Consider the following 25930-nt stretch of genomic DNA (forward strand, 5'->3'; position numbering starts at 1 on the left):
GCTGAACTTGTGAGAAGCAAAAGAATGCATGATGTAAGAGGAGAAGTCTCGGGTACCAGAATATCAGAGAGGGTGCAAGCATGAGCATCCAGTTTAGAAGCATGAAAACTTTCAAATTCAGTTGGTTATATGAGAGCGGACTTCCCAAAATTTGTCCCAAAGAGTACATAATAACAATTCTTCCTGTGACTACATTTTCAAAGTGGGAGTAGGAACAGAATGGAAAAATAAATTCTTGTTTTGCGAAAAAAAAGAGAAGGAGTTGCTTCTGGGTCCATTTCCCTGTTTTCTTCAACTTGATCAAACAACTTGCAAGCACAGCAAGTCTCCAGCCTTCTAGCTTGAAGTATCTAACAAGGCTTGACAGAAACAGTGTTTTCAGCAGCTAAATAAAATCCTTTGCCTCTTTTGGCAGCTCTACCAGAATATTCTGCATTAAAAGAAAAAATTACACAAAACCATTTCAACTAAACCAATAAGATTTTCAGGAAGTAACATGATGCTTGGTGCAGGGACTGTTGCAGTTCAGAAGATCCTTTAGGAGCATCTCCAGTTGAGCCTCACTTCTGTACTAAACATAGAATTACAGTCTCTTCATGAATCTCAGGGCTGACTAGGTCATGTGTACTTGTATGGCAGGCCACACTGTCTGTCACTTTGGAAGTCACCCTGGGATTGTCAAGAAAAGACACATATAGTGGATAATTAATGTTACGGAAGTCCAGTAAGTGACTTGACATTTTTCAGAGTAATGACTGCCTTGTTTTATTTGACCGTTTGTCCCAAGGAGAAAAATCTGTTGTAATACAGTAAGAATAGCTGTCTTTCATTAAGAAAAATAGGTTTGACTTGAATGTATGGCATATAGGCTGACCTGTTGTATAGAAAAGCCTTGGAAGTCACTCTGAATGCTCATGAGCACAGATTGTTCTCCTTGGTGAGGAGAGCGTCCTCAGCTTGAGTTCCCACTATGTCTTGAGAAAGTACCAGGGAAGATGTTTCAACCAAGAAAAATTCCAACAAAGGAAATGGTTATGTGATGGGAAAACAGTTTTTGCTTTGAGAGTGACTGAACACTGGCACACAAAGATTTTGCAACCTTCATCCCTGGAGATATTAAAACTCTGAATTTGATGCTGAGCACCCAGATTTAACTGTGGCTCTGAGGATCACCTCCAGTGTTCCTGACTCTATGAAGGCCCATCTTTGCCACCTACTTGTACAGTGAACAGAGCATAGTTAATGCTTTCTTTTGCATGTCAAACTATTTCTATGCAAGACTGTCTGCTGAGGTAAGCTTTTGCCACACAAGCTTAATAGCTCTGTGTAGTTCTACACATCAAATCACTGTTACTCTGCTAGATAAGCACTGCACGTGTTTGCAGCATGTGTTTGGCCACTTAACATCTCTGCTCAAGAAAGTCAAAGCATCAGCCCATTGAAAATCTAAGAGCCAGCACCACAGACCTTCCTGTCAGATTGTGTTAGAGGGACTGTAAGTAAGTTTAAAACCAGTGAAATGTTTTCTAATTGTTTCTGAAAGGCTGAAGCTGTATGATCTTGTTACAAATATGTGTTTCAGCAGAAATCAGTGTTTTCAGATATCTCATGTATAGCTTGTGAGTCCACCTCAGCTTCCCCTCCTGGTGTCTTGCTTTACTAAGTCACTGAATATAGAAACCTTCCTCATTTAGCTGCTTTGGGCTGTATTAGTTCCCTTGTACCCCTGAACAGCAGTTTGCCTTAAGCTCCAATAAACAGAGGCCAGCCTGGCTTTGCCTGTGTTTTAGGGAAGCTTTCAGAAGCGTTGGTTTTAAAGGACATTTGAGAAGTGATGGAACAAGACTAAGAGGAGATATTTGAGGGAGTTGAAAAGTCCAGCAGTGTATGTACACCAAGGGAAACTGTAAAAAGAAGGGGAAAGTACCATGAGTGGCAGTGAAGGGGTATTTTATTAGGTGTTATTGATGTAGATCTCTACTTGTTTGTTTGTTTGTTTGATTGATTGCTTGTTTCAGGTTGGTGGAAGCAAGTCTGACTGGAAGGGGGACCCTGCACCTCCAGGCAGTTCTAGTGGTACCTGCATCCCTGGGGATACTGGCTGATGGGACAGGGTTCTGCAGCCCTGTCATGCTCCTCTCCTTTCAGCTTGGTCAGTAGTTTTCTTCCAAGGTACAGTTTTGTTGATTCTTTGGCCTGATTTCCTATTGCTGTTTTATTTTTTCAAATGCTTATCTAGCTTTCATTAAGAAATTGATTATTTTGGGGATGGGGTTGGAAAATAAAAGCTTCTGTAGGGCAGTTACCACCAACCTTGTTTGCTTTTCTGGAGTTTCTTAGCCTGAGTTGCTAATGGACAGCATAAATTCCCTCATTAGCTGAATAATAGATAAGCTTGCCTTTATTTGCACTGTGACAAAAAAATGGAACTGCTTTCCTAAACAAAATCCCAACAATAAATTGAAATTATTTTAGAGAAGAGCATCAAGGTGACAGAGGTTTAGAAAGAAGTGGACTGACCTGTTTCCTGGTAATGAGTAAACAATGACAATAGATGACAAATACCTGTATAGTACAAATATCCACATGATCTGCTTCCAATATGTGGAAGCAGATGAAGGAGAGTTGAGAAGAAGTTAAGGACAAGTTCATAAAAGCTGTTTGTTGGAAGAGCTATTGAGAATGACTGAGCCTGGGATTGGCCCCTCATGCTTGGGGGCTTTTCTTCAGGGGAGAGGGAGGCAGAAAGACAGACCTCCAGATTTCACCTGCCCCTTAGGTTTTGTATTTTATAATTTAGCTTTTATAGCCCTACAGTTTTTAGATTTCCCTGTCTGAGCACTGGTGCAGGGCACGGCCCTAGTGAATCAGGGATTATTGCTTGGTAAGTACCACAGCTAAGGCAGTGATAACCACTAGGTGCCACTGTGCCATTTCTCTGTGAATGACTACGTGCCCTTTGCAGACCCGAGCACAGTATGTTCCTTTCAGTGGCAGCTCTGATGCTTTTAGCTCATGGGGACCTCAGCAGAACACTTGGAGATGTGTGTGAGTGGCTTTGTGTGCATATTATCCAACAGAGATTTATGACAGCGCTGACAGAGAAGACAGCAGGGAAGGTTTTTTGTCACTGAGGTTATGCTACCGGGTCTAGTTCTTATACAACAGAAAGCAGCAGTGGCCATTACTCTGTAAGAAGTTTGCAATATTTTTCTATAAGCTCCTCTTGATCAGTACTGAGACTGAGTTGCCACTTGCCTGTGACTGTGAGCATGGGGACAGTCAGTAAAACCTGCACTCAGGGCCACTGGATAGGGACACAAACACGCACGAGCTTTGTAATGCACCTAAACATTATTAAAACAAAAATCCCTATAGATGACACCCTCTACTGTGTTGTAACCTAATCAACAGTGCTTCATGTTGCTTCCTTGTGATTTTATCTCCTAGTGATGTTACCAGTGCTGTTGTATGCAACTTCTTTAGTCACTATTAAATCAGAAAAGTGTTAGTGAGGTTTAGAAAGTTCTGGTGAGAATAAACCACACTGCCATTAAGCTAAGAGCTTCCTCTGGGCTGAATATTCCTTAGAGAAGGTTTAGGGCATTAGCCCTTAGTTTGCTTTGGAATATACTTTCCTGGGTCCCTACAGCTGTAGTTTTGTGCTAGCTTTTTCTCTTAACCTGACCCTAAACCTAATCCTAGAGTGTCCCTTGGACAGGGACCTCAAACCTTCTCAAACCTTCTCCCAGTTACACCACATCCAAAGAAGATACTTTTTGCAGTCCTTTCTGTCATCTTCCAGCTCTGCTCCTCTGTGGCTCTCAGATCTAGTCCTGTCCCAAGCAATAAGCTAAGCCATAGGCCAGTGATCTTTCCCAATCAGAATTCTTTGGATATGAGCTCTGGTAATGCCACTGCTTTACTTCAGTGTTGGGTTGAGAGAAAGCCCAGAGCTCCAGGAGCAGAGCTGATGGCGCTCTTCCAAAGTGGCTTCTGGCATCTGTCTTTAGTTTACTTGGAAAGACACCTTCCTACCTTTTACAGGTATAGCTTTGAGATTATCTTTTGTCTCTGTACTGAACTGCAATTTTTGGCTGGACCTTAGACAAAGTGACAGTAGTTCTCTTTTAATTGTGAGAGCCAATCATCTCATTATCCATCTATAACAGTGGTCTGTGGCTAGTGCCCCAGCCTAGTATTGGGTGCTGAGATTCCAAGACATCCCAGAGATTGCAGCTGGGGTGGAGTTGGAAAGGGGCTGCCAAAGAAAGCCTGGAGCTGCAGAAAGATCTATCCCATGGGGACTGTGTAGCTGGAGGAAAGGCTCAGGCACTTTGTCTAAGGTCCAGTCAAGGATTGCAGTTTACCATTCTGTAACAAACTTTGCTGCTGTTGCCAATTTAAAGCCAGTTATGAGACATAGGGACTCCACACTGTAGGCATTACCAAAACAAAACAAAACAAACAAAAAAAAAAAAAAAAAAGGAAAGAAAATAAATGAATCGTTTTCCCTCCAGAGCTCTTTTGCTTGCAAATTTGCCTTTCCCTTTTCCTAGCTCATTCTTGCACATCCTCTGAGATAAGGGAAAAAACTCTGCAGGAAAACATGCCATCCTTTTGGCATAGCATAGATTTTTGTGAGATGATTTGCTCTGTTCTAATTGTGTGGTGAGGGTTGGGAGTGTGATTTGGCATGGCAGCCCTGTGTACTGTAGTTAGATTTGTATCAGTGAGATAGGACAGGTCTGCCCTTGAGATTCTGCAGTGGCACAGTGCCAGATGTTCTCTCACACCACTTAGATATGGGGATCAAATTAGCTTCTCTAATTCACTTCAGCTGGTGGATCTCTGACAAAAAGAATTTGTAACAGACTTGTGTGAATGTGCGCATGTGCGTTGAGTTCCAGAGAATTTGCAAAACTTGGTGAACTTGCAAAATAAATAAAATAATCCCAGAAGCAAATAGTGTGGGTTACTCATTATCAAGCTAATGAATATCAAGAAGCTGAGAATATGTCCATGTTTTAAATAGGGAAACAGAAAAAAAATTGCTTTTCTCATGTGAAGACTCTTGTGACTTTCTCCTATGCACATTCTATTTTGCATTTAGTCTTATTTGCTACATTTTCATCTTTGTAAGTGTAGGGATAGTGAGGATTACAGTGCAGGCAAATGTCTACATGGCAGCCCTGTGCATGTGACAAAGATGTGGAAGATACATAACTTATCAGGAAAGATGCTAAAATGTAACAACAGCCAGTTTCACTTGAGTCCTCCTAGTACAAAAACATTTAAATTTAGTAAATTGTGTGTTAGTAACATTGCAATTTGCAGATTTCCCATGGAAAGAGAGGTTCAGCATGAGCAAGGTTGCAAAGGAACATGAAACCACAATTGAAAGCCACAGGGGGTCCCTTTTGTCTTGCCACTGGCCAGGCAGGTTGTGTGATGAGCCAGAGGCTGGACATCCCAGATGCATATTTTATGCTACTCTGTTTTATTTAGTATTTCACAAGCTTGATTTATACTATATGAGTAGAACCAGCTACCAACTCTGTGCTGATCCTCTGCCTACACTTGTTGGTTTAGCATGTGGAATACTGTCTTTGGAGTGATGCCCTTTATTTTTCAAATATTGTCTTAGTCATCTTGTGAGTTCTGCAGTTTTTCCTTTGAGTGACAAATGAGTGACAAGCTAGAAGTCAAAACACCTTATCTCCAGACACCAGCTGGTACTCTGTCTGGACTCAACTGATGGCTTTTAGAAGTATGTGAAGTCTGTATTAAGCATCTGAAAAGGCATGTGTTTGCCTTGTGTTAGTATTTGGATCCTTTTGGATTTTAGATCTTGCTGTGCTACATGTTTTCTGTGCCAGAACTTGCAAATCTACAGACTAACTTATCTTCCTTTCCCCTCACTCAGTCTGCTATTGTCACTAATTAAAACATGTCATCCATCAGAAAGCTAATTCCCACTACTGTATAGAAGAGCAGTCTGAGGAAAGGGTATTTTCTAGGAGATCAGAGCTGTGGCATGTGTTTATTTTTTGGAAGCTAGAGGTCTGGAAAACTATCTTGGTTTTACTTTTTTTATCTTTTTTTTTTTCTTTTATCAGGGAGAATGTCTTGCATCAACTCCTCCTCAGAGGAGGAGGTTGTTTTCATAACTAACCTGCTTGTATGCTACCAGAAAAAGCATTGTTTCCCAAAAGTTTCTTTAAAAAGAACATCTGGAAAGTCTCTAACCAATTGTCCCTGTGCAGGGAGACATATTAATTCAGACACATGTTTGGAAAGAGGATGGAGAGCAAATGGAGTGAAAGAACATTAAATGAGTGTGCTAGAGACAGCCCCTACACTCTATCTTAGAGATTCTCTGGGGGAAAAATTAGAGGATCATCTGAGACAAGAGAATAGTGGTTATATGTGAATGCCTGTGGTCAGGTCTCTTTTGCCAGATATCCATCTTGAACCTTAGGAAACTTTTTTCCCCAAAGCCTTTAAATTAAAGTAGCATATTACTTTGAATGCTTTTTTATTGCAACAAATCAAAGTGTTCGGAAAAATATGTTGTAGTTTGGTCTATTTCAAAAAATCTTGATTAGTTTGAGTCATGAACTGATTCAATGGCACGTAACAGTTATTTTTACTGTAGAATTTTATAGAGAATTGGGGAGTGTGTGAGAAATATCATCTTTCCTTTGCTCACCCACTTCTACTGCAGGATTGCCCAAGTTTGGTGCAAGCCTGCTGCTCCTTGCAGTGCTCTGAAAGAGCTGGCAGATGGTGCTGCTTGCCTTTGACATGCAGCATATCTCATCATTGTACTGTGGGTAATGTCAAAACAGTCTGCTCATAAAAGTGTTGTGTGCTTGAGATTGGAGATCAAGGAAGAAGAAGAGTAAAAGGAGTTGAACAGGAGTGAGTCTTACAGTCTTTAAGATTTTGATGGAAGCTACCAGAAACAAGGTTAGTTTGAGCTACTGCATTGACATGACAATTTGCACTGTTTGCTAGTATTAAAATGGAAAATCATATGTGCAAAATTAGACATAATGTGTTGTATTTTTTAACTGAGTACTCATAAGTTAATGTAGCTGTCAGCTCTGGGGCAAGAAGGGTTAATTCTGATAGTGTGAGCTGACCTGAGTTGAAACAAAGGTCCTTGGGCTTCCTCTACCTGAACTAGCCCATATCTTTTAGAAAAGCAGTTTAAAAATGAACAAAGGTGAGGAGTTGGGTCAGTATTAATTTATCCCTTATGAGGAAATGTTACATTGAATCTTGTGCTCTGAATTTTACAGTGCTTCTGTGGAAGAAAAAGGTCACTCACACTGCCACATATTGCATCACATCACTGTAGGAAATAATGCTGCACCAATGTAGAAACAATTTTATAAAGCTCAGAGGCAGATGTTATATGGAAGGAAAGGTTATCTCATTTTCTCCCACCCTCATACCTGAATGATCTCAAGCACTAAGACATGTGTCTCCAAGTCACATATCCATGATTCAGGCATCTGAGATGATCAAGTTGATCAGGTAGGCAAGGTAGTCTGGTCCATGTGCATTCTGGAGGAAAAACATACAAAGGACTCTGATTACTGAGTACTCATCAAATTTCCTGGGTTCTCCATAGTTTGATGACCACTTGATAATATCAGATAAGCATTTTTGCACCCACAGAAGCTGATGATGACCTGATGACCTTGATGTCGTCTCACTATCCCATTGCCTCTCATTCAGAGAATTTGCTCATGATTATTTGTCTCCTTAAGAAGAGGTTTTAAGGATCCAGCCCTGTTAGAATCACAGAATGGTGGAGGTTGGAAGGGACCTCTGAAGATTATCTATTCTAATACACCTGCTCAAAGCAGGGATAACCAAAGCAATTTCCTTTAGACCATACCAGGTGTGGTTTTGAGTATTTCCAAGAGTGAAGACTCCACAACTACCATTTTTAAACATCCCTTCAGGTAAAAAAGGTTTTTTAAATGAAATTCCCTGTTCCTCATCTTCCTACCATCATCTTGTAATGTCTTGAATCTTTGTTTTAGTCTTGATGTAGGATGTTCTTTATTTTAGGCTCTCCTTTTTTAACCGAGCCTGGGTGTGAGACATGCAGAAACTGTTGGTAGATATGCTATGAACTTGATGAGGAGCTAATCTAGGTGCCAACACATGCCATTCTTACACCCTGCTTCTTCCATGCATTATGGTGCATCTGCATCCAGACATTTATCTTCTTTCTCTGCTGGGATGGATCCTAAAGTTTCTGTTCCAAATCTTAACATCATCAGTGTCATATAGGGACATTCAATTTAATGAGGCAAATGCTAGTGCAGAATCACCAGGTATAACAGAAACGGATGTAGCAGAGTAAGACATTTTTCTTCTCATCCAACTTAGAGAAATAAAGTTAATTGCAGGGAACAGGGCAATATTTGAAATTAAACCCTATCAATTCTCCTGTCACCTTTGTCTGTGACATGGAAATAAGATCTTTAGTGTTAAATTGGGAGGCTGACAATACGGCAATGAAGGGAAATGTAAGAACATGTCCTTGCTGCACTGCTAAAATTAGAACAAGCAGCTTCTTAAATGTTGAAGGACATTTGTTTAATGAGCAGGGTCCTGAATGGATGCTAAGAGGTTCAGATGGAGACTCAACACTGAGTAGTTGAAAGTTCATGTACATGGAACAGTCAAAATTGTTCTGTATTCCTATTGTGAAATGTGAAGTTTTAGGACCACAACATTCTTTGCTGCTTATGAGAGTTACTTGGGTAAGATATTGTGACGGTGTTTGCAGGGGTCTTAGGATGAGGGAAGAAATGAGGATCTGACTCCATGTTTCAGAGGGCTTGATTTATTATTTTATGATATATATTATATTAAAACTATACTAAAAGAATAGAAGAAAGGATTTCATCAGAAGGCTAGCTAAGAATAGAAAAGGAATGGAATGATAACAAAAGCTTGTGTCTTGGACAGAGAGTCCGAACCAGCTGACTGTAATTGGCCATTAATTAGAAACAACCACATGAGACCAATCAAAGATCTACCTGTTGCATTCCACAGCAGTAGATAATTATTGTTTACGAGGCCTCTCAGCTTCTCAGGGGAAAAATCCTAAGGAAAAGATTTTTCAGCAAATATCATGGCTACAAGATGTAAAGACTTTGCTGACTTTTTCTGATACTAATGTAAGCATGGTCTTGAAGGAAACTTACAGAACATTTCGCTACTTGAGACCTGCGTGCCACAGTTGCTCACAAATGTTGATTTTGTGTTTATTGGCACACATTCACCTTTGGACTTCATAGAACTTTGCAGTTATTATGTTGGCCTCTCAGGTGAGCAGCCACCTGAGAGCCTTTCCAGTGGGCAGAGGAGAAAAGGCTTACTCTGATTTTAGGTATCACAAAATCTACTGTGCTTCGATTGAAGTTGTTCAGATGTCAAGGCTCCAGTACACAGAGCAAAAGACTGTTTTTCCACAGCTCTTGCATTGGTAAAGCTTCTGAAATCACACAGAAAGGGCAGCAATACAATAGACAGAGTGGATGGATTTAAAGGCCTGTCTTATAACATCTACATTTCAAATTTATGTCTTTAGCGTCTGGAGGTGCCACATAGAAGTAAACAGTTTGATCATACCAGCTGGCCACACATGGCAGTGTGATTTGTGAAAGGTCTCACTGACCCTTGTGAAAGGTCAGTGTGCAAATATGCATTATCAGGAAGCAAGATACAATTTGGACAACTATGAGTATTGTTAGAACCTGTGATTGAACCTCTGAGCCTGTGCAGCTCTGGTGTTACACCCCAACTCTTCGATATCACAGTAACCTGCCCAGATTATCTCAGTTAAACCCCTCAAAACCCCCAAGGACTTTCCTTACACTGCTGCATGTGAAAACAGTGACACTAACAGTGAGCACAAAATCCAGAGTCTAGATTTCACTAAGGGGATTAAATTATGGTTAGTCTTACGTTATATTTTTAGCCTTAAACATATAATGCCAGTTTTTCTCCTTTTACCAACAAATGGATTAAGTTCATTGCAATTTCAGAAGAATGGTTAAGGGGACAACATAGATCTTTTGGTTTCATTGCTTTGAGTTATTGATATACTGCAGTTATACTGCCAGTGGTAAACTCAGCAAAACCTGGAGCCCTTTTTGGCCTTGAAGCCAGCTGGCCTTATCTGGCCATTACCACACTATGGAGTTCTTTAGCTTCTGAAAAATGTTGTGTGTTTATTGATTGATTGATCCCTGTCTTGTATTAACTCCAAAAATCCCTAGTTTACATTAATTCCAAAACTATACCCGAGGCTTGTGTAGGAAAGTGCTAGTTGACCTGAGACAAAATTATGCCATGGATTATTCTAATGATGTAGCCACTCTAGAAAATCCAGTGGTCAGGCCTATGCCTCTAGCTTAATTTATTAATATTAACAGAGTCCTAGATGTTCAAGCATATTTGTTTTTTGCAGGGGGTATAGTTCTTCCATGACTTCTAGAGCCAGGAGAGAAGACGAAAAGCTAATTTTTCATGTGACTCTTTTCCTTCCACAAAACCCAATAACTTCTTCGTAAGAACATTTAATCTGTATTTTTAAAGCCATTTGTCAGAGTGATTAGAAAAGCCCAGGGGACAAATGTGCAAAAAGAGGTGTCTAGAATGGGAGCTGTCTGCTTGACTTCTATGTCAAACATTTATTTAAACCATGAAGGGATCTTAGGCTGCCTTTATAGTTAAGAGGGATAACTGTTAATCTCACTTAGGTTTTTTCTATCAGAAACTGTATGAAGAACCTGGTTGAATGCCTTATTGAGCCTTCAGGCAGATGAATTGGGAAACTCACTTTTTTTCTTTTTTTTTTTTCATAAGACACCCTAACAGGTTGCCCAGAGTCTTTGTGGGTGCCCCACCCCTGGAAGTGCTCGAGGCCAGGTTGGACGGAGCTTTGAGCAACCTGGTCTAGTGAAAGGTTCCCTGCCCATGGTAGGGGCACTGAAACTAGATGATCTTTAAGGTCCCTTCCAACCCAAATGATTCCATGATTTTGGTAGATATTTTGTGGAAATATCTACCCCTACTTACTTCCTCGAGGGTGTTACAGACATCACCAGAGCTTTGTGTGGTTGTCACTTTTCCCTTTGTTTTACATAAGCCATGCAAAGAGACATCTCAACGTTGCTTTAGTAATCAGTGATTCATCTCCCCTGATTTGTGTCAGAAAATAATTAACTTTGGTTTGCTAATCTGCATATCTCATTAAAGCAGCCTCTGAAGATAAGGAAATAAAGAGATGTCATTCAAAACCTCTTCTTCCTGTTCATGCTGTGAGGAACCAAGGAAGAGCTCTCCAGCTGGGCTGGGTGGGCAAAGGCAGCTTGTCATGGCTTTGGCTCTGTGACCCCGGGACCGTGTCAGTCGGGACTAAGGTGGTGATAAATAAAGGGATGGATGCAATGGAATTGTCCAAAAAATAAAAGGGTTTAATGATGAAAACAGCAAACAAGAGAAGCCCAGCAATGGTATAGGACTAATTCCAAAGACCCAGAATAGGATAGGTGGGATACATGTATAGGGTCAGTTGAGGGGTGGATCTGAGGGTAAGGGTTCAATCTGAAACAGTGACTAGGAATATGGAAAACTCTACACCAAATGACAACCAATCAGGGGGAAAAAACTGGGGAACCTTCTAGAACCACAAGCTTATATGAACAGAGCTATTACCATATTATTTCCCAGGAGTCAAAGCTGCTTGAATCATGCTCACCCTATGGGTGTGGGAGTCTGCATGACAGCCTGGCTGCAATCACTGTTTCCATCCCCATGCCCCTGTCTTACTTTTTGTTCCTCCTATGACAGTTCAGTGAGAGTCTTGTAAGCTGCTATAGGCTGAGGTTGCATCTGAAATAAGCCACAAAGGTGGAAGAACAAGGTGTTTCTAGTGGGGCAGAGGCTAAATCCTGATTCTGCACTGCTAAATTCCCTGAGGCCAAGCAGGAGGGCAGCACAAGAGAACTTCTTGTGGATAGAGAGGTCTCAAAATAACAAAGGCTGTGAACTTGGTGCTCTGTTCTGTCAGAAAGGGAATGATTCCCCAGTCTGAGTTTTTCCCAACAGGGACAATTTTTTCTAGAGTTTGTGCCAGGTAAACATACAGAGGTCACATTCTTGTGGATGAATTTTAAGATTATTTATATTTGAAGAAGTGGTATAAAAGTGCATGCAGCTTGTGCTGCAGATGATAAGGAGTCCTTAAAGTTGAGACTAAAATCCAGGATAGAGAAATTTAAATTGTTCCCTAGCAATAGTTGGGGGAATATTTTTCTAAAAATATGATACAGATGATATTACAGTCCCCTGAAGAATTACTGCAGGGGTTGTGGAGAGAAAATTTAATCTTAAAGTATGAACTAAAGGTGTTTTAGCTCTGCATTAATTACAAATTTCAGTGAAACACCTGCTATGATGTTGCTACCAGGTTGCATCAAGATATTCAGTGTGTTCAAATTGCCTTTCTTGAAAACATCAGATTATACAAATTGAAAAATCATTATAAAGACTGTTTTAGGGATTCTGTAATGGATTCCAGTGGCCCAAGATCAACTCCACCCTCAAAGCATAGCCAAGTAACTTGCTGGAAGACAGAGAATCCACAGTTATCACTATATCATCAAGATTCAGGGTCAGCCTTTTTATCCCTGTCAGCCTTTTATACCACCATGAGAAATGACGTTTTTTCTATTGGGCAAATGACTGAGACCTTTGAGCATAAACCCAACTTAATCTGTATCTTTGCTATCAAAAACTTAAATCTTCAAAACTCTCATGGGGTTGTTGCCAGAGATGCTTGAGCTTCACAGGCAGCTCAATTTTTTGTAACAGCTCCAGCAAGAGCTGGGACTCCTTCTTTGCATGCCAGAATAACCTTATTTTCTTCAGGGCTGTGCAGAGTTATTTATCTCATACCATATCCTGACAAGACCCAGTAATTCTGCAGATTTAATAGATGCCCAATAGAGCTCAGTATAACCAAAGCAATAAAACAGAATATGGGAGCTTACTTATTCTGTTATCTTCTTTGACTGAGCAGCTTCAGACCTATGTTGCATGTATGGAAACTAAGCACTGAGCTACATTGCTCTGGGATGAAAAAGAGGGGGTGCTGACCCCCTCCTATTGGAGCTCTTCCTCCTTGTACAAGGGGCTGGAAGGTTCATATGTAGGTGGGCAGGATAAGCAGAGAGCAGGTTCGTGTGGGCAGGGAAGCTCTGGTTCCCATCCTGTAGAACAGGTTGAAGAACTGCTGTGGATGGGGGCTGAGTAAATTTTTTGATGGAAACAGCATCACAAAGTAATGCTTTTTGCCACTGTGTGTCTGTGTCTTTGGGCACCTCATTCCCTCCAGGCTTAAGTAAACATTTAACAACAGATGGAGGTGAGTGCAGTTGTTGAAGTTACCGGGTGATGGCATGTGATACTAAACTGTGATTTAACAGTAAAGCAGTTCAACAAAGCAATACTGTCTGTGAGAAGTTGTTGATCCTGAAATTTCCTAGGTGTCCTGAGAAAAGAGAGAAATAATACAGCTACCAAAATTTCCTGGTCCCAAGTCAGTTTTAGCATTTAAAGCTGAGAGAGGAACTTATAAGGATTTAGGATTCTGTATCTGGTATCAGGATTCTGCTAAAAAGTAGCAATGACACTCTGGGAACATACATTAAATCAAGAGTGACAAGCCATAGACCAAGAACTATGAACTTGATTGTTCGTGCTGTAAACTTGCTAGAAAAGTCATTGACATCATTTTGGTCTCATTCAACTAGCATTCCCCCAAAGAGCTCATAAGAAGAACTGAGGAGAGATCCAAGACTGGGGCTTTTTCCCATGGAAAGGTCACACATCACCATCCTTTCTTGGAAGTGGAGTGTTTGTCTGGGCTGCTCCAGCCACCTGGCCCTGATACTGTTTACAACATTAGTATGGATGTTACTTCTAGGTAAGTAGTGATTTATATACATTTAAATCACTGTCATTCTCAGCTCTGTGGTAAGAAACAGGCAGTTTTAAGATGTGATTCATGTCATCTTAAAGCAGATATCTAAATAAATCAGATGAATCACAGCCTAGAACTTCTACATGCCATTAATGATGGCAGCACAGCTGACTGATTCAGATGAAGGACCACCTGCCTGAGTCCAGACAAATTCCTCCCTGTGTGTGCACATACCCAATGGCCATAGTGTTCAACTGCAAACAGGGCCTCTGAGGCCAAGGAGAGAGACAGGACCCTGGTGTGAGTGGAGCTGGAATCTTGTCCCTACTGCAGAGAGGCACTGAGAGCCATGAAGACATTACTGCTCAGTTCTGTCCTATGATTTAATACCTAGGTTTGCTTGTATAATCCTGTAGGTACAGTTTGTGGCAATTGGGAACGGGCTGTGGCCTATCCTCATCCCTGTGAGAAGCAGGTGAACAGCATGGACAGCAATGAGCCATGGAGTGCCCAGGTGCACTGACCAACCACCAAAGGGAACAGAGGGCACACAGGTGCAATGTATAAAAGTATAAAATGTATAAAAGGGGTATAAAAGGTTGGGCTAAAGAACAAGAAGGGCAGATGCTTGCTGCCTTCTGAAGTGGTGAAGTGTTACTCTGTATGGGCAGACACCTGAAATCTTCTGGTGTGGTTTGGTGTTAGTCTGTAATGGGTTGGAGCTTTCTGAAATTGTATGATGGTGCTCTGTGTATCGCAGCTGTCTGGACTGTGGCATCCTTCTATTAGATTTTCTTATCATTGACATCTTTTATTAATGCTTTTTTTCTAGACCTAATACATCAATGCTGCTACTCATGGATGTGGTCAGACTGGAACTGAACAGTGTTATTCCAAAGTAGGTATAGCTGAAAAACTGATAGACTTTTGTGAAAACCACAGTCAAATATCCCACTTTGGAGACGGTAAGTTACTTTCCAAGGCATTGGGTGGCATGGTAAAGTCAATTGCCAAGGAACATGATCAATCTGTGATGAGATCAGCAGTGATGAGAGTGGTTACAGGTTAAGCCATGCCAGATGAAGGCAGCAGGCAACAAGGGGTACAAATTTGAGTGCTTGGCAGAGGGAGATGGAGGGGTAAAAGCTGCAGGGAAGGTTCTGGTGGGCACTGGGTTGTATTGTTTTGTAATGTGTTGCAGGAAAACATTAAAATATTGAAACAGACTGGAAGACTATGACAGCTTTTCTTGTCAGAGGAAAGGAGTAGGAATAGCTTAATTTAGGAATGCAGCATTCACAGCAAATCTTTATGTAATATGTAATTGAAGACAAATTCTCTCATTTTCAGTCCTTTACTGTCCTGACAAAATGAATGTTACCTTTTGGACAAGCTTATACTAAATTGCTAATGCTGATTAGACAGTCACAAAATCTAACAAAAATTAAGGTGTTGCAATGGTAATAAAGTTTGAAATTTTCTGATAATAAAGGAGAGGAGCAATAGCCAGGAGAAATGCTGACTGTCCAGAGAAGTTTTCAAAGCCTTCATTGTAGTGAAGTCTATGAGAGTGATAGAAAGCACTAAAGAACTGGCCCCTTGACCTATTTGCAAGATCAAGAAAGAGGAAGGTTTGGTTCTGAAGGCCAAGGGCATAAACTTAAATGGCAGGTTAGAAGATGAAGAATTAGCAAAAAGAGCAATGCAGATTTTAGCAAACATGGAAAATCAGGAAGCAAATTAATAATCTCTTCCAGAAAAGACCATCTTCAAGTGTTCTTTCAGCCATTTTGATATGTCTTAAAATGAACTTCTGGTGCAAAGAAAAATGATAACCCTTAGCTGTAGGGAATTGCTGTATGCTCACGACAGCACAACAAAGCAGGATAGGGGTTTTTAAAAGCTACCTGTTAAACCCTCCAAATATTGTGAAACCCATACTCAAATATTCATTGCATTTCAGTGGAGCTGAAAAGTAAAGGAAAATCAAGGGGCATTTGTTCCTGTCAAAGGGCAGAAGTACTGGAGGCAACCTAGAAAATAGTTCTGCAGCTCGGAAACCCAGAATTCTAACATATTGAAAACTATCAATATGTAATATCTTTATTTCATGAATGGTGGATGTAAGGTGACATACATCTCTACCTATCTAAAAGGTGGCTAAGTCAAAGATAATTAGCAGAGACACTCTTGTAGTCAGTGGATAAAACCAGGCTTTTCCAGAAGGCAATTTCTCTCAGGCTGAGATTGGTCAAATGAATTGCTCTTTGAAGTTGCCTTTTGATTGTGGATTGACCATGGCAGTTGACACCTAGGCAACTAAGTTTCCAACATCTATAATTGCATCATTTAAATCCTACTGGTTTTACTTTCACATGGTTTGTCACAGTTGGGCTCATCTGTAGTTGATTTCCTAAATGGTAGGAGATGAGAATGGATTTGAGAGGAAGGCAGTTGCCATTTGTGTGTTTTTAGAAGCAAGCTCAAATTTGAATGTGCTTTCCTAGGAATTCTTTGAGTTAGGCCAAGGCAGCAGCAGAATCTCACACAGATCACAAAGTTTCTCTTTTCCCCAGTACCCACTTCAGATTTGCAAAGCTAGATGGAAAAATTGAGAAAGCCACAGAAAAGATCTTATCCATTGGATTAATCTTGATTCAAGCCTCACAGAAAAAAATCATAGGCCATTATAATCTGCATTTTCTTGGGAAGAGTGACAACTGCAAATATTGCTGTGAGCTATTATGCTGAGTTCCACACAGGCAACATTTACCTTAGCAATTTCATCATTTACAGTGAGAAACACTGGCCTCAACACAAGCATGAATAGGTGGTTTCTAACTTGCTACCAGGACAGAGCAATGGGATATTGATCTACCTTTCAGAGTTGATGATATGGCAGTTAAGAGTTGCACACTTTTGGTTTGGAACCCAGCAAAGAGAACAGTAAATTGTGTAATTTCTGCACAAAGCAACTCCTTTGACCACACAAAGAGTCAAACCTCAGTCACACAGGGAGATTTTGTCCTGTAAAGATAATTGTCCCTTATCAAATAAAGCAGGACAAAGATAGCAATTGAAGCTACATCCTGTGGCAGTGCTTCTTGTTCAGGTGTAAAGTACACTTCTGTCCTTATTTGTGACATTAATGAATGTGATATGGAAATAATGTGCACTATGTCCAGACAATGAGGCCCCAGTTAATTAACAATAGCAAGAGAAAGCCACTGGTTGATCTTCTGAGAAAATGACCTCATGCTTGTTCAATTGGATATCATTAGGTTTCAATTTAATGATAGACTATATTTTATCCTCTTTTGTTCATACTGTATATTAGAATGATAGGCAAGTGCTTAATGAGAGACTGTGGTTAATAATTAGCAGTAGCATCTCTGCTAAATTTAACGTTTCATTTCTACTTCCTACTGGTTAATGAATTAGGCAATGAGTGATTTTTAAAATTGGAACAAGCTTGACGTATATATGCAAGTTTCCTTTCTGCAGGTCCTTTGATAGTACTTGCTTTGATTAGTGAAGTAATAACAGGGCCTGCTGTGTGGAGGGAATTGGAATTTGTTGTGGGGTTCCTTTTCAAGAGACTGAGCAAGTGTGCCTGCAGAAATTTGTGTGAAATCAGGGAAGTATGACTGCAGCAAACACCAGAGACAGTTCCCAAACTATGAACAGAATGGATTTTGGAGCTGCAAAACTCCTGTGGACTAGTGCCCACTGAGGAATATCAGTAGAGGATTTTGTTCCTTTTAGTAGATAAAAAAATGCTATGGTACAGATACAAGCACTGTAGCCCAGTCATCTGTTCAGTTAAATTGTTAACAAGTCTCCTGATCCAGTTTGACACTGGGGACATTGCAGTGCCATTCCAGTTGTTTAAGTTTTCCAGGGATTGGTCTCCAGAATTATTTAATTTATTAATGCAGCCAAAAGTCCCTCATCCTCAGTTTACGTTGCAGAGGACAGCTGTTCCTTACCAGCTCTTCATTTCATAGGACAGCAGGAGAAAGAACTTGTCCATATCTCTTTTAAGACTCATTCCCATTCTGGGCATTTTGCTTGTTCTGAGAAATGCTGCTTTAAAAAAACCTCTTGGCCATATCTCTGAAGTCTGGTCACTGTTGCATCCCTGCCTGCATGTGCTCCTGCTGCATTTGGTGCCTGTGTTCACAGCAGAGCTGTGGGTGTAGCTGCAGCCATTCCCACTGTTTGCACCACTCCTCTTGCAGTGCCTGGTGTCCCTGGAGATGGAGAAGCTGAACAGGATCCTCATCCACCTCCAAAGGGCAGGAGTCACAGCCTGATGTACCAGTGCCAGCTGTGTGCACTTCATGCCGTGCTGATACACAGGGTGATGCTCCTTGCTGCTCTGCACAAGGGGGAACACAAGTGTTACCTTGCTGCTCTGCTCTGTGGGCAGCAGGTCAGGGGTTCTTTCAGCCATCCTCGCTAAATCCACCTGCAAATACAAGTCAGTCTCAAGCTTTGCTCAGGCCTTACTGCTCAGAGAGCTGTCAGTGCTCTCACTGGGACAAAACTCCTGTGCAGTGGAAGAAAACCCAAAACATCCTCATTAAATATCTCCTAGTGTCTTTTAGAGAAGAGTCTGTTTTATTAGTAGTTAGAAAGTCTAGGGTCAGCCTAACACCAGTGGGCTTGGGCTGTTTCTGCCTTGAAGTTATGTTAATGCTTCACCATCACTCTCAGTGTTCACACTCGAAGCTCATCACAGGAAGGAGATTTCACCTCTAGCAGTACTTTGGAAGGTGGGTCAGCTACGGTACTGGCACAATAATTGCCTTCATTGAATAGCTGAAAAAATCAGTTCTGGGCCATGGTTTTCCTTAGCAAGGGGCAAGACTTTAACAAGCATTTCAGTGCCTAACAAAGCAGATGGGCGCTGTGCAGGTTGTGTAGGAGGGCTGAACTCCTGGTAATTTCATATGCTTAGATGCTTTTGGAAGTCCCAATGAACATCTAAATGCCTTCACATTTGCAAAATCCACACTCTTAAAAGTATTAAAATTGACTTTCATACTGCAGGATAATTAAATCATGTCCTGGGTGTACAGTCTAAGATAGAGTTGAAACCCACTTATTCAGGGACTGCAGTGATCCTCTGTTACAACAGCATGGAGGAGACATAGGTAATAAGCAAGAGTTTACTGTTGATCTGATGCAGCAAGTTCTGGGTACAAATAAGAGGAAATATTGCGAAGTATTCCTTATCTGCATTTCTTTTAATATGTATTTCTATACAAGCATCTGGAACAACAATTGCCCAATTACTTTCCCCCTTTTAGACTGTGACTCTATTATTGTGTGACTTGAGTATCCTGTAAAATCTGGCCATTTAAAACATAGAAGTAGAGTGAAGTCACTCCAGGAAATACTTTGTGGAGAGGAGGATGTCCAGAGGAAGCCTGTATGTCTAATTAAATTCAGGGAAACAATTTCCTTACATATCTGGTCTTTTTGTTAGTTCAGCAATTTATTTAGATCTAGTCAAATAAGATGTACATTAAAAGATTTAATGAAATCAGCTAAAATATTCTGAAACTGAAGGTCTTTGATTAAAAAGGCTGAAATGAGTAATACCTAAAAAAAGGGAAAATTTAATGAAAACTGAAAATTTCCAATTTGTTTGCTGGAAAGGAGCCAAACTGAATTCTGAACAAAAGCAGCCATTTTGCTTTTCCATATAAATATTAGTATAATGTTATTTGGAATTATATATAATTAATCATAATGAGATAAAAAAATTTTGAATGCTCAAATTCAGAGGAGTCAAGTAGTATTGTGGAAAATGAGAAAGATGTATATTACCTGCCTTCACCTCTGAAGGGTTGTATATTACATCTTTAATATACATTAATATACAAGCAAAATGTAACCTGCTTCTTTGTTGTCAACCTCAGAAAATAAAACACAAACTCATGCAGTTCAGCTGAACATTTCTGCAAATGGAATCCTGTATATTAAGCAAATCCTAGTTTTAGTCTCTTTATATTTGTGTGCACAGAATTGCGTTCTAAAGCTGTAACAGATCAATTAACAAACATCATTCTGTGACCTTTATTAATATTCCTAATACTTTTGCATACGAGATAGAAAAAAGAAATTACCTGTGATTGTCAAGATACAAATGTAGTTACATATAAATTCCTGTGGGTCAAAGTTAAGTACATTTTTCTGTAAGAAACACACATGAAAAATATAAAGTTTACTTACATGCCTGGGTATGAGCTATGACCTGTTGACTATTAATTTCCCTGCCCAGAAGTGCCCAAGCACTGAACACTAATGGTAAGAGAGTCCATTGCCAGCACAAGCTGGAAAATTGAATGTTTTTTTTAATAGGCTGTGAAGGTGCACTCTTATGGGCTTGCTACAGCATGTAGCATACTTATAAAGTATGCAGATGCATACAGAGGGTTAAATATATTTTATTGAGTATGTTTTTTGTCCAGTGCCTCTGCACTGTTAAATATCTGCTTGATTGATCTGTTTTTTTATTATTCCACAGAGGCTTTAATAATTAAATAGAACCTGACTTCTACAGGTAGAGCCTCTACTTTCTAAAGCCATCTTAAAAATTTTAGTGCCATTACAGCTGCTAGAGCTTGTAGTTCCTGGGATTTATTGTTGCTCACTGAAACATTTTCTGTTTTTCCTTTCTGCTTCTGCTATGTATAGCCTTATATATTTCTGGTGTAAATTTTAAAAATAATTGACTAACACACAAACCAAGATTTATCTGGCTGTTTTTCTTCCTAGGGTCGCTCAAAAATGCAACCTCTTTTGTATTTCTTTTACTTCTTTGAAAGCACATGGTTTTGTTCAGTTTCTAGGGCGCAGTCTACCCTTGGCAGGATGTCCCTCCATGAGCCATTTCCAGGTTTGGGGTATGAAAGTCACAGCAACCACAAACAACTGTTTGTGGTACCAGCCAGAGCCTCTGTGGAGCTGGTGCCCTCTGTCTTGGATATAGAAGTTTCCTTCAGAAGTCTCTAGCTTCTTGAGCAAATAGGACCTTATTGAATGCTCTGTGTCTTGAGATTACTATAAAATTTAATCACTACCTAAGTCCTTCTTAAGGTCACTGTTAAGAACCTGGGAAGTATTTGAACACTGATCCTTTGCAGGGTTGAAAATTTAATCTCTGGCAAGATAAAGGAATTTATACATTGTGTTACCAAGCAGACAGCTGAACAGCAGCTCCTTTAGGGATGAGGTGCTGTAAAACAGTGTGCTTTTGTCCTACTATTTTCTCTCATTTTCACCCTTCAGCAGACAAAGTTGGTTTGTTTTCTGTTTAAATTTTTGAATTGGTATCTATAGTTCATCTTGCTCTAGAATTTCACGATGCTGGCTGACCTGGTAAGAAAATGACAGGTGAAATTCTATCAGTGATGGCAAGTAAAGCACAGGGCAGGGAATGGCCCTAGCTAAATGCAAACATGATTTAGCTACCAGCACTCTGGGAAGAGCTGATACTCAAATTCAAAGGGAAAGACAACATTAGGGATTACTAAGAGAAAAAAACCAGAGAACAAAATACTTAGTCATTTAGGTGCTGTAGGAATCAGTTCCCACAACTCCAGTACTAACTGTAGCTAGTGCTACCCAGTGAAATCAAATATTCCCTAAACCTCAGAAGGGAGAACAGAGACCTGTGATGTAAGGCAGGTGAGAGGTATGCTGCAAAACAGAGCAAGTTGCTCCTGTGACTTTGTCAGAAGCATTGCACAGAGATGTCTTCCTAAAGAGTCAGAGTTGTGGAACTCATTGCTGCAGGACATCATGGTCCCAGCAGGTGAAAATGGGTTCAGAAAGGCACTGTACCTATTAGGAGAGGCCAGGTCCATCAGAAGCTATTAAATATAGTTGTCTGGATGTAGCCTCTGGCTCAGGAATTCAAGAAACACCTGCTTGACAGATTCTGTGAGAATAGCAAATATTTACACTCCTAAATCCTGTCCACCCTCTCCTTTCTTGAGACATGTTCCTGGATGACATCTAACCCAGACAGTTTTCTCATTTTTGAGTATTTAAATGTGATTAGCTTTCCTTCTTTGTAAATAAGCTTTAGGTTAGGCAATTCCACTTAATTCCCTGGCTTTATACAGTTTATGGGCACAGATCAATGCTTTGCAAGCTTTGCACAAGCTTTCTGTATCTGGAGGCAAATGGCTACTTAAATGGGTTTAGCTGTCACTGAGTCATGTCTTTTTCCAGACACACAATAAGAACATATATTTAAAAATCCGTGGGGCAGAAAACAGACTTCAGAAATGGAGCATTAAAATTCAGGTGGTGACTGGATGCACTTTATATGATGAGTTTGTTTGGTGTTTTATTTAGAAAGTATTAGAAATCCAAAACTTCAAAGGAATGCACAGACTACACAGGGGTTATTAAAGCAAGCTGTCCCACTTCCCAGTAGAGTGCCAAGGGGGAGACAGTTGAGTGTAAAAGGTTTATAGGAAAATAAATGCCTTTTCTTTCTTCAGTAGTTTTAATGTTGCTGCCATAGAAAGAAACCTTTATTTACAGGGATATGATATAAATCGAGACAAATGGAGAGATACAAGTATTTTCTCTCAAATTTCAGCTTCCCAATAAAAAAAAAAAAAAAAAAAGGAAGAAGAAAAAAGCACACACAGCCTCATAATTATATCTTACCTGCAAAGTTCAAGTTTTGAATTTTCTCAGTCACAAGGGCTCCCCTGGGCAGACCTAGTGGATGCATCAGGGTTACTAAAGTAAGGAGAATGTAGAAAGCCCTTCTTTTCCCTTACAACTTTTAGAGTCTGTTGGATGCATTGGCTGCTGTCACCACTTTTGGCTGCCTTAGTTGCCATTGCTATTGGGGGTATAGCAGCTCTGCAAGGGTGGGGACTGGAAGGGACATGGGAGAAGTTAGGAAGAAAAATGGATATCAAGTGAAACAGATGGCCTAATTGCATTGTCAGTAAAGGGTAAATATTGATTGGGGTGTTGGAAAGCAGCATGTATCTAATGAAATAATGTTTTCTTAGAAAAATAAAGGGTTTCTTGGAAACAATAAGGCAAGGCATTTATGCCCCTACTGGAACTGCAGTATATTGTCTGTTCTTAGGGAAAAATAATAATTTGTAATTACAGACAGCAATGTAACAGTTTCATTTAATTCTCCATACCTTGTGCAAACCTAGTCTCTAGGTAGGTAAGCCTCTCCTCTCTGACCCTCAACAAGCACAGCCTACACAACTCTAAAACAGGCTTCTAATCTTCCTTCAGCCCTCCATGCCATGCATGAGGGTTTTGAGCAGCATTTGGGGGTGATCCCAGCTGCCGCTCTTGACCAGAGCAGTGCTGAGTTGCATTTCAGCATGTTGGTCTCAAAGAAATGCTGCCTTTCTTGTAGGAGCGCTCAAGGAAACAGAGCCCATCTTTTTAAAGTTCTGCTCAAGGCAGCAATACTATGCCATGTAAGACATATTTGTTTAGCTCACTGAGTCTCAGACACATGCTTTAGAAAATAGTGCAATTCAAGATCTGAACAATAAAATCAGAGTAAATAATGAACAATAGGACTGGGAAGAGAGGGGAAAAAAAATAACATGATATCACCAAACACCCATGACACTGGTTTTGTGCAGTGGTGTTTGTCTATGTCTCTATCTTTGCTCTCCCTGCAATGTTGTGGGGCATGGCCATTCTTTATGTTATAGCTAGTCCAGGGTTGTCTGTGGGCTCCCAGTCCCTGGAGAGAGGAGGTGACAGGGACATGCAAAGTGGCTGTCCTGGGTGGTAGCAGATGTTAGAGAGGAGAGCTGGTCCCAGCAGGACAGGTGGTATGGAGAGCCCTTCCCATGGATGGGCCTCCACTCTTGTTCCTCCCTGACTGCAATCCCCTCTCTCTTTCCTCCCAGACCCCTCTGGCCACCCTGGGACCCTGCCTCTTGCCTGCAGTCCTAGTTTGCTCCTCAGTGTTGGGAAAATGTCCTCTGAGAGAGACTGACTCACAGTAGACCATGATAATTCCAAGCATTTTTACTCAAATAGCTCCTACTTCTTTGTCCAAAGATACAAAGCAGGAAAAAGGTAAAATGCCTAAAAGGCTGCTCATTTAATTCTTCATTAAAGTATGTAGTTTTTCTCCTGAAATGTGGACATATCTGACAGCCTCAGACCGACCCCACAATCTCAAGATCTTGCAGGCTTGGCTGTGAGAGCAGCTCCTTGGCAACTTAATTAAAAACCGAAACCTTTTTCTGTGGAGGAAGCTTGTGATCTTCTTCTGCCGTAGGAAAATAAGCTGTTTAATTATAGCTGGCAGCTGAAAATAGTGTCTTTCTAACTGATGGTTAGAATGGGTTGCTGTTCCCTGCCTCAGAAAGTCTTATTTAGAGATGTCTTATACCTGTCTGTTTTTTCCACTTCTATTTCTGGGCAGGCCTTAGAGCCAGCTATGTGGTGGGATGACACATGAAGCAGGTAAACCACACAGTTTATAGGTCTCCTCTGTTTTCACAATGCATAGAATCACAAGACCAGTTTTTTTCCCTTTGGATTTAAGTAAATGTTTCTGTTCAAGACAAATGTGAGAGCAAGAGGTTTGCTCCAAGACATGAGGGCAGATGTACCAGTCCCTGCACAGCTGTGCCAGTAGAGAAACTACAGAGGTACTTCTCCCCCATCCTTGCATGAAAACTTGGTAGAATCCCTCTGGCAGCACTCATAGTCTGCCAGGCCTTTCCCTGGCCACCCCTTCAGTTACACCAAACTCCTTGTGGGAGCTGCTCTGGCTGAGGTGGGACTGATGGCAAACCTTCCTTTGAAAGCTGATAGTGGTTTCTGTGAAGGGTTTAACAGCATATTACAGAGTTTTATCAGATCTCCCCATAAATAAGATGTCTCCCAAACACATGTAAGAACATTAGCTGCATTCCAAATGATCTAGGAACAAATAAACCTCATGCCAATTAAATTAAACATGTCTTTCCTAAGGAAGGTAGAAAAGGGGCTTTCCTATATTGTAAGACATTGTGTTCTGGCTGTGGTGACTCTCAGGGATAGCTTCTGCTCCTTCAAAGAAAGTAGGAGAAGGGATGAACCACCCCAACTTTGCTCTCCATACCTACTTCCCACTGTGCAGGGCTTTAGACAGCTGCCAGCACTTGGTGTGCAATTTCCAGCAGCAATCTGCTGTATGGATCATGCACACTGTGCAGTCTGCCTATCAGCACAGCCAGTGCCATTTACTCTGAGCCTGCAAGTGTTTTCTCTAACCTAGTAGTAGGTTTTAGCACTCTTGGTGAAGTCGTGTGCAATGACCTGTTGTAGTGCCTCAGGCGCAAATTATTTTGGTGGTGACATCTTGTTGGGCAGCCAACGTGCTTGCAGCAGCTTACAGAACTTGTTTAAAGTTGCTGTGCTTGAGCTGCTGAGGGGTTTCAGGCCAGCACAAAGATGTTAGAGCACATAGGCAATCAAATGGTTTTAATGTCTCAGATATTGTTATTATTCATCTCTCTTAGGGATTTGTGTAATAAAATAATAAAATGTTAAGGGGTTGGAATGGACCTTAAAGATCACCTAATCCCAGTCTCCCCTGGCATGGGCAGGGACAGCTCCCTCTAAAACAGCTTGCTGAAGGCCTTGTTCAGCCTGGCTTTGAACACTTCCAGAGTTGGAATATTGCCAATCTACCTGGGCAACCTGCTCCAGTGTCTAACCATCCTCACAGTAAAGCATTTCTTCCAATATAGTTACTTAACTGCATTAAGAAATCCCGTAAGTGCTCAAAGCTTTCAAATGAAATTGATGTCAAATGTTTTAAAGGTTGGTCCACTCTGAATAAAGTGCAGCACTAAACATTTATATGTGGTATGTTCTTTGTTTTGCTAT

At 40.7% G+C, this 25930-nt stretch overlaps 1 long non-coding RNA gene across 1 annotated transcript; it reads left to right on the top strand.

Annotated features, from left to right (window-relative positions):
• Positions 1-2038: 2038 nt before the first annotated feature.
• LOC134416668 (uncharacterized) lies at positions 2039-14934 on the top strand. The gene is made up of 3 exons (XR_010027321.1): positions 2039-2152; positions 13854-14026; positions 14856-14934. It is a non-coding gene; the product is annotated as an uncharacterized LOC134416668 (long non-coding RNA).
• Positions 14935-25930: the final 10996 nt, after the last annotated feature.

The sequence above is a fragment of the Melospiza melodia genome, chromosome 3 (genome assembly GCF_035770615.1).
Source record: "Melospiza melodia melodia isolate bMelMel2 chromosome 3, bMelMel2.pri, whole genome shotgun sequence".
In the NCBI taxonomy this organism is placed as follows: Eukaryota; Metazoa; Chordata; class Aves; order Passeriformes; family Passerellidae; genus Melospiza; species Melospiza melodia.